General features: G+C 51.8%; 1 protein-coding gene across 1 annotated transcript in view; it reads left to right on the forward strand.

Moving 5' to 3' along the window:
* LRRC46 (leucine rich repeat containing 46) overlaps positions 1 to 14,323 on the forward strand; it is a 57,605-nt gene that overhangs the window by 25,070 nt on the left and 18,212 nt on the right. The gene's annotated exons all lie outside the window — the stretch shown is intronic.

The raw sequence follows: 14,323 nt of genomic DNA on the forward strand, positions 1-14,323 counted from the left end.
GGGCATACCTGCGAAGTGTATTAAAGACCGCTGACTGCTTGATTTTGTCCAGGAGCCCGTTCACGTTCCATGAAAGAGCCTGCATCACGGGGGTGCGCATGGGGTGCAATCATTAAACTGTGTGTCGCATGCCCGCTAGTGGGCTCAGGAGTGACCGGTCAAGAAAGTAGAAGAAAGGGAAAGTGTGACAACAGCTTAAAAATAGTGAAACATCACAACTTAACGACTTAAGTAACTCCCCCCATCTGCCCCCCTGCTCATACTTCTACCCCTTAAGCATCTGTCGCCGGAAGACTCAACCAGAACCAGATGACCAAATGGCCTGACATCAGTGCAGAATGGTGTAGTGGACCCCTCCATTCAGCCGGATCGTCTGCAATCGAGCCCCCACCCGTCCTCCTCAACCATAGCCAAGATGGATGCACCCTACACGGGTTCGCCAGTCCGTAGGTCACACTGCTGCTCATCATCACGAGATTGCCGGAGTCTGACTGAGACGATCCTCCTCCTCCACTCGTGCATGACCCCTGACCCCGGGGGCGTCCAGTGGATCCTCTCCAGCCGGGCGACCAGAATCCTGTTGCAAGTCCACGTCGGCCGGGCTGCCCAGACCGCTCCTCCTCCTGCGGCAGGACCTGGTGCGTCTGCGTCTCCCCTGCATGGCCCAAGAGCCAGGGTGCGCCTCCCCCAGTCCGATGGGGGCCCTTCCGAGCCAAGCGGCCCTCCTCAGTCAGCCAGTCCCATGCTGCCTCAGGTGACTCGAAGAAGAAAGACCTCCCATCCAGGAGGACCTTCAGTCGGGCGGGGAAGAGGAGCATATATGTGAGCGGCATCGACCTGAGTTTTTGTTTAACATTTTCATATGAGCGGCGCCGGGCCTGGACCTCCCGGGTATAGTCTGGTAAGACAAGGATCCTGTGGTTTTCCCATTGGAGGTCTGGGCATAGCCTGGCCTCTCTAAGGATGGTGTCCCGGTCTTTAAAGTTCAGGAATCGGGCGATCATTGGTCTCCTAGACTCGCCAGGCGGGGGCCTGGATGCGAGCACCCTGTGCGCACGTTCGATTGCAAACCAGGGGGAGAGGTGCTGCTCCGGCATCCAGGATCGAATCCAGCTCTCCAAGAACTCAAGCGCCTGGTACGCCTCCGCCCCCTCGGGGAAGCCAACGAAGCGCAGTTTATTGCGTCTGGAGCGGTTCTCTGCATCTTCAGCCCGGCGGTGCAGATCGCCCAATGCGAATCAGCAACTGAGCCACTTTAGTCTTAAGATCTGCAAGTTCATCCTCTGCTTGGGAAACTCGGCCTTCCACCTCTGTGATCCGACCCACAGCAGTCCGGAGGTCTTGTCGTAACAACCCCACATCCTTGCGTACTTCACCAATCTTAGTTTTCACTACAAGTTGCGAGGACTGGATAGCTTGGAGTATTGCGCTCACACCATCAGGTGTAGACCCTCCAGATGCCAGGTCTCCCACACTCTGGGGGGGCGTTTGCGTGGTGTACTGATCAATCTATTGCTGGGACGCCAGAGGCGTCTGCTAGCTCTGTCCTTCCCCATAGTGCCTCACCGGGCCGAGCGTCCCAAAGCTGCGCCCTATGCTGTGTGCCCCCCTCTCGGGGCTGCCGCCGTTGACATCACACGGCACCGCACCGCAGTGGAAATGAGTCTGGGAGGGGGGGATCCCCCTTTGCTTCAGGCACTCCCAACCATGCCCGCGCACCTTGTTCTCCGCCCAGGGGTGCCTCCGGCGGCCCCCAGCAGCTCCTCCGGTCTGGAGGCACAGCCCGACAGGCCGCCACTCTTCAGCGCACGTGCCTCCGCTCGCCACACCCTCCGGGGCAGGCCCAGGACCAGCAGTCGCCTTGGCCCGATCCTCCACTGCGCGCGTCCGTCCCCAGTTGGTGCTCTTCTGAGTGCCCCTGGCTCTGGCCCCCGCACCGGGGGTCCGTCACCTCACCGCCCCCCCGCGGGTAGGCCAAACAGCCACTGCCACGCCATCTCTGTCAAGGCCGCAGACCTTGCTTCCACTGCCTCGCCTTCCTGCAGCATGGGTCTCCCTCCTCTGGCAATTCTTAGCCCTGGGCTCCTCATCCGGAGGCCGCCACTGTGCCACCTTACTCCGTAGGCAAGGCGGCCCGTTCGCCACTACCGCACCGCCGCCTACCGGGCCGTGGCCCCACTCACCGCCCAGCACGCCTCTGACTTCAGCCCCAGGGGCTGTATCCGCGTCGCCTCCCCGCTCTCTGCTCTCTGGGTGCGTCCACACCGCCGAGGGCCGGCCCCCGCCCGACCACAGCACAGTGCCCGGATGGCGGCCCCTTCCTCCAGGCGCAGCTCTTCTACCGCTCTGTGGCGGCACTCAGAGGGCTTGCGCCACACCCCCAGACTCACCCCTCATACAGGGAATGCCAGGGGTAAATTGGAATGTGGGGTGGCGGAGGCTTCCACAGGCGTATGATGGAGGGGTCCGGAGCACTATCAGAGTGCGACCACCATCTTGACGCCCGAAGCCACGCCCCACAAGGTGCCACCAAAATGATTATTTTGGAATAAGAATCTACAATATATGTATGCCTTCCCAATTTGGATGCTTTCAGATAATCTTTTAGTAGTGTGCTACACTGTCATCAAAATAGGATAGAAGAATGAGTGACACTCTGATTCTGATCATAGAGATACAGAACAGTTTCCATATAGCGGCAGCCATATTGGGCTGCCAGTATAAATAATAATGCCAGTTTGCGAGCAAATTTGAGGGGTCACAAAACCATGGTTTTACACTTTGCCCTGCTTACTTTAAGGTATGGAGACCTATTAAGTGGGAGACATGTGGGAATCTCCCTATCTATACAACCGAAGTAATTCCTATGAAAACCTGTTGGTTAGCATAACTTGGTCGTAAAATGTAACTATGCTCAAGTAGCTTGCTCAATATGAAATAGCTCTATTTTCAAAACAAAATAGTGGACCTAACGCAACAATAGAGAAATATGTATGCTTTCCACATGTGATTGAAGCTGAAAGGGTAATTACCAACATTGTTTATTTGATATGTATTACCAAAAAAATAAGAATATACACATTATCAGTAAAATGATAAGTGATTGGGATGTGTTAGGTAAGCTGTTGAATCATAAATAGTTGAAGCATCTATGGAGAGCAATACATAGTAGGATGAAATGGGTAACAGTTTAAATTACTTGCAATCCAGTGAAGGAAATCTTGTAAGAAGAAATGGAGGCTTAGAGATTTTGCCAAATATGGCAACAGTGATGTACTGGAAGAGCATACAAGTCGATTAAATGAGGTATATATAATATTTTTAAGGAGTTTATGTATGAAGTATGATTATTATTTTATATTATATTTTATATTTATGTATTCAAGGGGGATAGATAGACTATGGCCCTCATTCTGACCTTGCTACCCTTATCAGCGTTGTAATGCCAACAACAAGCTGCTCCTATTAGAATACTACTCCTTGAATTTCTTCTTAAGTGTCCGAAATACACAGTCTGATACTCGTTTCCTGTGAGAATACAGTTCTTTGCTGACTTTGAGCCTAATTTACAATTTGACGTACAGGGTACTACGTCACAAACATGATGGCTACCCCGTCCACCATATTACGAATTCCATAGGATATTATGGAATGACCCTGACTCTCAGGGAGGTTTTTACTGTGCCTTAGGACCATTTATAATTTTCCCTGTGTGTGGTTGCCATGCTGTGCATGGTGGTGTTTGATGGGGAAGTCCAGTGACAGTCACTCGTTCCTAAATAGGAAGGTACTAACACCACTGCTCTGTTAGTTCGGTGGAAGACGAACTGCCAGGTAAAGGGTTCCACCAGCATTGTTGGCTTAAGCTCCACCGGTGGAGACAACGCATTTCCCCAGAACTATTTTTCCCCAGAAGTTTGTAATTGCCTGTAAAAGACTGTACATTAACTTCATACATCTGATGGAGACTTCTAGCTGCAGATTCCCTACCTTTGAATTTCCCAGGCGTCAGACTGGATCTGGAAACTTTTGCTTCATCAGTACCCCTGCACTTAGCACCAAGTGGCTTCATTCGGTTATGCGTGGTGTCGTCTGTGTCGTTGCCGCCTGATATGACGTCGCTGACGTGGAGAGAGCTACCCTGCTGTGGTTGTTTTCACAGGCTTTTTTCTGCATTCTTGTCAAATATTTTTCAAAGTGTGTCGAAGGTATGTCACCCGGAAAGGTAGGATTCAAATCTTGTTTAGAAAGTTGGCTCTGTATATACTATTTCAAAGTAAGAAAAAGTGTGCACAGAGTCCAAGGGTTCCCCTTAGAGGTAAGATACTGGCAAAAGTAGATAATTTTAATGCTCTATTTTGTGGTAGTGTGGTCGAGCAGTAGGCTTATCAGAGGGTAGTGTTAAGCATTTGTTGTACACAAACAGGCAATAAATGAGGAACACACACTCAGACTTACTCCAGGCCAATAGGTTTTTATATTGAAAAATATATTTTTTTAGTTTATTTTAAGAACCACAGGTTCAAGATTTACAGTAAACACTTTAAATGTAATGTACATCACTTAGATACTTTAGGAACTTTGAATAAAAACAATATCATGTACAGTCTTTGTAAAAATGGCAATAAGCTATTTTCAAAGTAGACACAGTGCAAACATCAATAGTTCCTGGGGGAGGTAAGTAAAGGTTAGATTAGGAGGTAAGTAACACACTTACAAGTCTTAGTTCTGGGGCATAGGCAGCCCACCGTTGGGGGTTCAAGGCAACCCCAAAGTTACCACACCAGCAGCTCGGGGCCGGTCAGGTGCAGAGGTCAAAGAGGTGCCCAAAACACATAGGCGCCTATGGAGAACAGGGGTGCTCCGGTTCCAGTCTCCCAGCAGGTAAGTACCTGCGTCCTCAGGGGGCAGACCAGGGGGGTTTTGTAGAGCACTGGGGGGGACACAAGTAGGCACATAAAACACACCCTCAGCGGCACAGGGGTGGCCGGGTGCAGTGTGCAAAGCAGGCGTCTGGTTTCGGATAGGAAACAATGGAGGGACCCGGGGGTCACTCTAGCAGTGCAGGCAGGCAGGCACGGGGGGGCTTCTCAGGACAGCCACTGGCTGGGCTAGCTAGAGGGTGGCCTTGGGATTACTCCTGCGTCGAAGTTCGGTTCCTTCAGGTCCTGGGGGCTGCGGGTGCAGTGTTGGTTCCAGGCGTCGGGTCCCTTGTTACAGGCAGTCAGGGGGAGCCTCTGGATTCACTCTGCAGGCGTCACTGTGGGGGCTCAGGGGGGTCATCTCTGGTTACTCACAGGCTTGCAGTCACCGGGGAGTCCTCCCTGAGGTGTTGGTTCTCTGGATCTCGAGCTGGAGGCGTCGGGTACAGAGTGGGAAGTCTCACGCTTCCGGCGGGAAACGTGAAGTCTTTGGAAGTTGCTTCTTTGTTGCAAATAAGTAGCTGGTTTTGAACAGGGCCGCTGTTCACAGGAGTTTCTTGGTCCTTTAGTCCAGGGCAGTCCTCTGAGGCTTCAGAGGTCGCTGGTCCCTGTCGGATGTGTCGCTGGAGCAGGTTTTCAAAGTTGGAGACAGGCCGGTAGGGCTGGGGACAAAGCAGTTGTCGTCTTCCTCCTTCTCTGCAGGCTTGTAGGTCAGCAGTCCTTCTTGGTTCTTCAGGTTGCAGGAATCTGATTTCCTGGGATCTGGAGAGCCCCTAAATACTGAATTTAGGGGTGTGTTTAGGTCTGGGGGGACAGTAGCCTTTGTGCCTCCTCCCGGTGGGGAGGGGGCACATCCCTAATCCTATTGGGGGAATCTTCCAAACTCAAGATGGAGGATTTCTCAAGGCAGGGGTCACCTCAGCTCAGGACACCTTAGGGGCTGTCCTGACTGGTGGGGGACTCCTCCTTGTTTTTTCTCATTATCTCCTCCAGCCTTGCCGCCAAAAGTGGGAGCAGTGGCCGGAGGGGCGGGCATCTCCACTAGCTGGGATGCCCTGGGGCACTGTAACAAAAGGGATGAGCCTTTGTGGCTCACCGCCAGGTGTTACAGTTCCTGCAGGGGGAGGTGAGAAGTACCTCCACCCAGTACAAGCTTTGTTCCTGGCCACAGAGTGACAAAGGCACTCTCCCCTTGTGGCCAGCAACATGTCTGGTGTGTGGCAGGCTGGCCGAAACTGGTCAGCCTACAGTAGAAGTTGGGTAGGTATTCAGGGGGCATCTCTAAGATGCCCTCTGGGTGTATGTTACAATAAATTGCACACTGGCATCAGTGTGCATTTATTGTGCTGAGAGTTTGATACCAAACTTCCCAGTTTTCAGTGTAGCCATTATGGAACTGTGGAGTTCGTGTTTGACAAACTCCCAGACCATATACTCTTATGGCCACCCTGCACTTACAATGCACATATGCCCTCACCTGTGGTATAGTGCACCCTGCCTTAGGGCTGTAAGGCCTGCTAGAGGGGTGTCTTACCTATTCCACAGGCAGTGTGAGTTTGGCATGGCACTCTGAGGGGAGTGCCATGTCGACTTAGACATTTTCTCCCCACCAGCACACACAAGCTGAGAGGCAGTGTGCATGTGCTGAGTGAGGGGTCCCCAGGGTGGCATAAGACATGCTGCAGCCCTTAGAGACCTTCCCTGGCATCAGGGCCCTTGGTACCAGTTACAAGGGATTTACCTGAGTGCCAGGGTTGTGCCAATTGGGGAGACAAAGGTACAGTTTAGGGAAAGTACACTGGTGCTGGGGCCTGGTTAGCAGGGTCCCAGCATACTTTCAAATCATACCTTAGCATCAGCAAAGGGAAAAAGTTAGGGGGTAACCATGCCAAGGAGGCATTTGCTTACACCTTGTGATGCATGTCACCGCGCCATGTTGGTTACTGACCCTCACCTTGTCTGCCTATGGTCTCTCGAGTGCTACCACCATTCAATGTCATGCTCCGACTGCTGGGCGGGCCCTAGCACTGAAGGCTTTAAAGGAGCAGTCCCTAAAACTGCTTGTGGCCCGGCAGTCGACACCAGCAAGTGTGACTCCTCATAGGTGATGGTCCCAGTCGAGGAGAAGGTCTCAAGACCACTCCAGGAGCCCCAAGTTCTCTTCCTCCCACTTGAGGTCCTCCGACACTAGAAGAAGAGACACAAAAAGAAGTTAAAGCAGACTTCAACTCACCTCGTCCATCGGACGACGAGACAAGTGGGGAACGTCAGCTTTCCAGGCGTGGGTCCTCGGAGTCATTGCCAGGTCCGACTCTGTGCCTCCCTCTATTTCTGGGAGCCGGAGTGACTGCCACTAAAGTCAAGGACTTTTACGAGGCCATGCACCTCATATTTGAGCAGGCCAATCCATCCAGGGCGCCTTAGGGCCACCAGGGTCGGAGGAGGCTCCATCAGGTTCCACACGAACAACCCTGGCTCCAATTGTGTCTCATGGATGCGATTCCGGATCGGTGCTGGTCGTACTAACGTGACCTTCTCCAGTGCCGCTGCTCCCGGCACCAATGCCGCCAGCACTCACCGGCTGCGCCGGCCCCATTCCAATCCCAGATGATCCAGAGCCAGAATGGCGTTGCACGATACCAGTTCTGGTGCCGACAGCCCCCATAGGTGCTAGATTGTTGCCTGGCTTGGGGGGAAATTGGGAGGGGTTCACTTGACCTTTTAGAACACCAGTTAGAGCCTATTTCATTGGACTGGTATGAGGAACAAGGAGATACCAGTGGACTGGACACATCTCCAGATTCTGGCTTGCTCTTGCCCCTACTGTGACTACAGAAGAGGGAGCTTCTTATGCAGTGGTGGTGTGAAGAGCAGCAGAGGTCCTTGGCCTTGAACTGCCCTCATGGATGCCAAGACTAGCCTCTTGACAGAAGTACTTCAGCCTGGGGCTTCCTCTTCTGAACCCCTTTTGCCCTCTAACAAGGCACTTACAGATGCCCTGCTGGAAGCTTGGACAAGCCCAGCACAGGGGCTTCTGTGAACAGGACAGTTGCCCGCTGGTATCGTCCTGCAGTGGTTGACCATAGTTTCCTCATCTAACACCCCTCCCCTGAGAGCTTGGTAGTCCAAGCCTTAACTTTCCATGGCACGTTCCCTTCTGCTCCCCTGGTCAGGGAATCCAAGAGACTGGACCAACTTGGGAAGAAGATGTTTTTTTCTACTAGCCTGGCATCGAGGTCAGTGAACACTTCATGCTTATTGGGCCATTTCTCGCTCACCTTATGGGATATGGTTGCGCAAGTCCTGCCACAGGTCCCAGAGGAGGCCCGAGCCATCCTCTCCCAAGCAGTGAAAGATGGGAGGGACACAGCAAAGCTCACTATTAGGTGCAATCTGGACACGTCTGATTCACTGGGCATAGTAGTTTTGTCAATGGTGGCCTTACGGCCTTATGACTTTCCAGGGGATGTCCAGGCAAACCTTATGGACAAGCCATTCAGCGGAACTCACTAGTTTGGCGAGAAGGCAGACTCGGAGTTGGAGCGCTTTAAGGACTCGCTGACTATGGCCAAGGACTTGGGCCCCTTGGCGACCTCCCCATCTACAGTCTGCTGGTCCAGCCCTATGCCATCCACTGTCCTGCACAAGCTTCCCAAGCTATACGATGACGTGGGCACAATGCCTTCATATCTAGAGGGTCTGGAAGCCAGAAGTCATCTGCCACCCAGCCCCTGCAGCTGCAGCCTCCAAGGCCTCCTAGTTTGATTATGCAGGACCATGCTTGTCCAGTTGGAAGAAGAAGAATTCAACATCATCTCCTCCACTGGTAGTCCATTGCGTCGGACGCATGAGTCTTATAGATCATTCAGAGGGGCTTCGCCCTCCCTTTTCTCTCCCAATACCATCAACACATGAACGGCTGACGGAGGATCACATGACGAGAGGAAGTTACTGCTCTCTTGGCCAAGGGAGCCATAGAAAGGGTTTCGTTGTCAGAAGTAGGCAGTGGTTGTTATTCCCACCAAAAAGAACAAGGGCCTTCACCTATTCTAGACCTACGGACCATCAATCTCTTCCTCAAGAAGGAGAAATTCAAGATGCTCTCTTTGGCTCAGCTCTTGTCTGCCCTAGACCAAGGAGACTGGCTGAAACGTTGGACTTGCAGGATGCGTATTTCCACATCACCATCTTGCCTGCTCACATGTGTTACCTGCGGTTTAAGGTAGCCCACAAGCACTTTCAGTTTACCATGCTCCCCTTTAGCCTTACCAGCACCCCTTTAGTGTTCGGCATAGTGATGTCAGTGCTCGCAGCTCATCTGCGCAGGTTAGGGGTTTCAGTCTTCCCCTACCTTGACGCCTGGCTGTTAAGGGGAGCTCGCCCCAGGCTGTCATCTCACAACTCCAGACTATGGCGAGACTCCTGACTCCTTCTCAGATGCTCCCTTTCATCGGAGCAGTTCTGGACACAGTGCAGTTTCGGGCTTATCCTCCCGAATGGCGAGACCCGAATATTCAGGTTGTGATACCAATGTTTTTGCCTCTGTCCTGGATTTTGGTGAGAATAACTCTTGAGGCTGCTAGGGCTCATGTCCTCCTGCATAATGCTGGTAAATCATTCCAGATGGCATATGCAGGCTCTGCAGTGAGACCTGAAGTTCCAGTGGGCGCAGCATCAGGGATGCTCTCAGACATGGTCCATATCTCAGAGGGAACTGCAAAAGATCTGCAATGGTGGCTTACAAGCAGTGATTGGGTCAAAGGCAGACTCCTATCCCTTCCATAACCAGACACAGTAGTGACAGATGCGTCAGTTCTGGAATGGGGCAGCCATCTGGGAGGTGGAGATGAGAAGACTCTGGCCTCTAGCGGAGGTAGGCTCCATATCAACTTGCTGGAGCTGCGTGCGATCCGGCTATCATTGAAAGCATTTCTTCCCCCTTCTAGGGGAAGGTAATGCAGGTGTTCACAGACAACACCACTGTAATGTGGTACTGCAACAAGCATGGCGGTCTGGGGGTTGTGGACCCTTTGTCAGGAGGCCCTGCATCTCTGGAAATGGCTGGAACAGCAGGGCATAGTCCTGGTGGTTCAACACCTGGCAGGTTCTCTGCACACTAGTGCAGACCAACTCAGCCTTCGAACCTGGCGGATCACGAGTCCATTTGGAAGTGGCACAAGGACTCTTTCAGCAGTCGGGAGAGCCTTGGTTATATCTGTTTGCCTCCGAAGAGAATATACAATGTCAGCAGTATTGTGCTTTGGAATTTCCAAGGCAGCAATCTTTCAGCTACACTTTTCATTGCGATGGGGTGTTCAGGCCTCCTGTACTTCTTTCCGCCTATACCACTCCTGCCCAGAGTTCTCAAGAAGATCAAGAACGACCCAGCCCAAATAATTCTTGTGGCTCTGAACTGTGCATGGAGAGTCTGGTATCCCAAGCTTTTGAAAATGAACATCGATCCTCCGATGAGGCTGCCCCTTCGGGAGGATCTTCTGTTATTATTATTCTGTACACGCCATTTCACCATGTACCCATGTCTAAGGTTGACAAGAACATGTGTATGAAAATCCAGATAGCAATTGTCACCACAAGAGCATGTAAACAGTCCAACACTTAGGCACATGCTCACGTCAGACCTTTTTCACAGAATAAAAAATATGTTTTATAAAAACAAGCAAAGGAACAGGCCGAGGGACAACAGGGAGGTCATTCCAGACAGGAATTTCTTCTTGCTGGTCACCACCATTCTAATACTGTTATGTCTAATTGCACTAATATTTGCAGCCCATATATTTTATTGTAGATTGCAGTCTTTTCAATAACAGTCTTGAAAACCATCCTGCATCTCTTTCTTTGGCCTATGTGTGTTCATGAGACCTTTTGCTAACAGGAGAAAGGGTGAGACTTGTGTATTATGACTTCCCCTTAGAAGCCATAGATTGTCATGTTTCAGGCTGCCACAAATCACCTTTTCTTTTAGGTTTTGGTGAGGTGCTGCTAGCTATCCAAAAGGGGTGGGCACAACAGCTGCCAAGACAATGTGGGATTGACTCAGTCACCCACAAACAGTGGTGCTGCTGCCCCTAACCCAGCAGTCTTGTTCTAACAACGGGAGTCCTACGACACTACGGCTGCCTGACCAACCCTCTTTATTTAAGTCCCCTATTGTAAATAGGTTTCTTAAAGGGCTTGTACATATGTTTCCACCTTCGCCTTTCATTATGCCTCAGTGGGACTTGTACCTGGTTCTTACATTCCTGCTGTGTGCTCCTTTTGAGCCACTTCATAATTGTCCCTTCAGGCTGCTCACTGTTAAAACAGCCTTTCTCGTGGCCGTAACATCTGCCCGGAGGGTGAGTGAGCTGCAGGCTTTGTCTTCCAAACTTCCATATCTCACAGTTTTTACCAAGAAAGTGGTGCTTTCCAAAGGTGGTGACACCATTTCATTTGGACGGACTATCACCCCGCCCACCTTCTTTGCTCCCCTGCATCCTTCTAAGGAAGAGGAGCAACTCCACCGACTGGACCCAAAAAGAGCGTTTTTGCTCTACCCTGACCACACAAGATTTCTGGGTGGAGGACCAACATTTTTTGGGATATGTGGGAGCAAAAAAAGAGATCAGGCAGTACAGAAACTAACCATTTCACACTGGGTCGTTCTCTGTATAAAAAAGCAGCCTCCCGAGGGTTCGAGGGCCCATTCCACCAGGGATAAAGCTGCGACCACGGATTGGCACTTGGTGTTCCAGTCATGGACATTTGTCAGGCAACAACGTGGGCATCACTGCACACGTTTGCAAAACATTATTGCCTAGACAGTGGGGTCCGCAAAGACAGACATTTCTCCTGTTTGGTCCTGCAGCACTTCTTAGTGTAAAAAAGTTTTACCGCAGCCCACCGCCAGGATGGTTTGGCTTGGGTATCTATTCAAAGGTAAGGAATCTGCAGCTAGAAGTCTCTATCAGATGAACAAGGTAATTACCTTAGGTAACACATTGGGGGTGATTCTGACCCCGGCGGTACTAGACCGCCGGGGCCAGGGTCGGGCATTCTGACCGCGGCGGTTTGGCCGCGGTCAGAAGAGGAAAACCGGCGGTCTCCCGCCGGTTTTCCGCTGCCCTTCTGAATCCTCCATGGCGGCGCAGCTCACTGCGCCGCCATGGGGATTCAGACACCCCATACCGCCATCCTGTTCCTGGCGGTTCGCCAATGGCATGGGCACTGCAGGGGCCCCCGTAAGCGGGCCCCACTTTGAATTTCACTGTCTGCATTGCAGACATGAAATTCGCGACGGGTGCAACTGCACCCGTCGCACCTTCCCACTCCGCCGGCTCCATTTGGAGCCGGCTTCCTCGTGGGAAGGGTGTTTCCCACTGGGCTGGCGGGCGGCCTTTTGGCGGTCGCCCGCCAGCCCAGTGGGAAACCCAGAATCACCGCAGCGGTCTTATGACCCATCAGAGTTAGAATCACCCCCAATATTTGGTAGAGACTATGGGCCTCATTATGAGTTTGGCAGAGGGGATTACTCCATCACTAACGTGACGGCTATCCCGTCCTATGTATTACAAGTTCTATAGGATATAATGGAACTTGTAATATGGTGGATGGGATATCCGTCATGTTTCTGATGGAGTAATCCCCTCCGCCAAACTCGTAATGAGGCCCTTGATCTAGTGGAGATTCCTTACACTCGCCCATGCCACCCCACTCTGTGGACTCATTTGCTAGGGTTAGGGTGATCCCTTCAGGGCCTTAGTTTGGACACACAATCGTCAGTTAATTTCATGGTTCTGCCCTCCTGGCGTGGATAGTCGTGAAAAAAGTCACTGATGTCTGCACGCCTGGGTGGCCACAACGTCACATTCAGCGCCAACAATGCTGATGACACCATGCTGAACCAAATGAAGTCACCTAGGGGACACGCAGGGGTACTACTTAAGCAAAAGTTTCCAGATCGAGTCTGATGCCTTGGAAATTCAAAGGCAAGAAATCTGCAGCTAGATATAGGCCCTCATTACAACCCCAATGGACGGCGGTATAGTGGAGAAAAGTACTGCCAACAGGCTGGCAGTACTTTTCCCCATAATATGACATTGGAGGTTTGGCCCAAGCCAAAAGGCCAGAGTACCACACCGTCTGCCACAGCAGTAACAGCTGCCGAGCTGGAGACTTCTGTCTCCAGCCAGGCGGCCGTCACTAGCCCACCCGCGGGATTATGACCCAGCCTACTGCCATGGTTTTCGTGGCCTCCTTACAGCCACAATAACCATGGTGGTAGGCACTATCAGTGACAGGGAATCCCTTCCCTGTCACTGATAGGGGTCTTGCCCGCCCCCCTCCCCAGGTTTCCCCCTCACTCACCCGGCCACTCCAGACTCACCCCCCCAACATACACACACCTTCATGCACCAACATACACACTCATACACACACTCATACCCACGCATGCATACATCCATCCATTCACACATGCATCCAAACACACTGACATACATACAGGCACACACGCATTCACACAACACAACTTACATGCACTCAAACATCCACACATGCACACACATACAACAAGCATCACACACCCGCATTCACGCACGCACAGACATACACCCCCACCCCTACACACACAACACCCCCACCCCACTTATCTGATTTCAGGGGGTCCTCTGGCAGGAGACGAGACTTGGCGCTGCTGCCCGCAGCAGCGTCCGCCAGCAGAACACCGCCAGGCTGTATCATGGGTCAGCAGCAGTCTATTAGCGTGGTGCTGCTCCTAGCAGCAGCGCCACCTTACCGCCATTTGCCGCCATGGCCGCAGCCGGAATTCTGCCATCCTTCTGGCGGAATACCGGCTACGGTCATAATATGGCGGATGGCTGGTAGCTGCGGCGACGGTCTTTTGGCACCCGTCGTCGCTGTGGTAGGCGTTTTTTTACAGCCAATGTTATAATGAGGGCCATAGTCTCTTCCAGATAATGCGTTACCGAAGGTAAGTAACTTGTTCAACAGTCTTTTAATGTGAGAATATGCCTGTGAAATAATGTTGCAGCACTGTTTGTATTATAATTTATTACACGTGAATAGTGACTTTGCATTGCATGTATGCAGAAGTCTGTCTGCCAGGTTTGATGGCACTTTTCCTTTCTCTTCTGCAACCTCGCCTGCAGGAGCCCTGGACAATAACACCACACACAACACTTGTCAGAGCGTGCCTGCTATGCAGAGTGCACAGAGTGCATTGATGCCTCTACCTGTCAGAAATCAGTGACCCTTTCCACTGCACTGCCCCGCACCACAACTCACCAATGGACATTTGCAAACCAACGAGTAAGGCTGTAGGGAGGCCTTCATTAAAAAGACAATGAGCAAAATATCTTGTTACGGTTTGTGATGCTTTCAGC

This window comes from Pleurodeles waltl, chromosome 6 (genome assembly GCF_031143425.1).
Source record: "Pleurodeles waltl isolate 20211129_DDA chromosome 6, aPleWal1.hap1.20221129, whole genome shotgun sequence".
Taxonomy (NCBI): Eukaryota; Metazoa; Chordata; class Amphibia; order Caudata; family Salamandridae; genus Pleurodeles; species Pleurodeles waltl.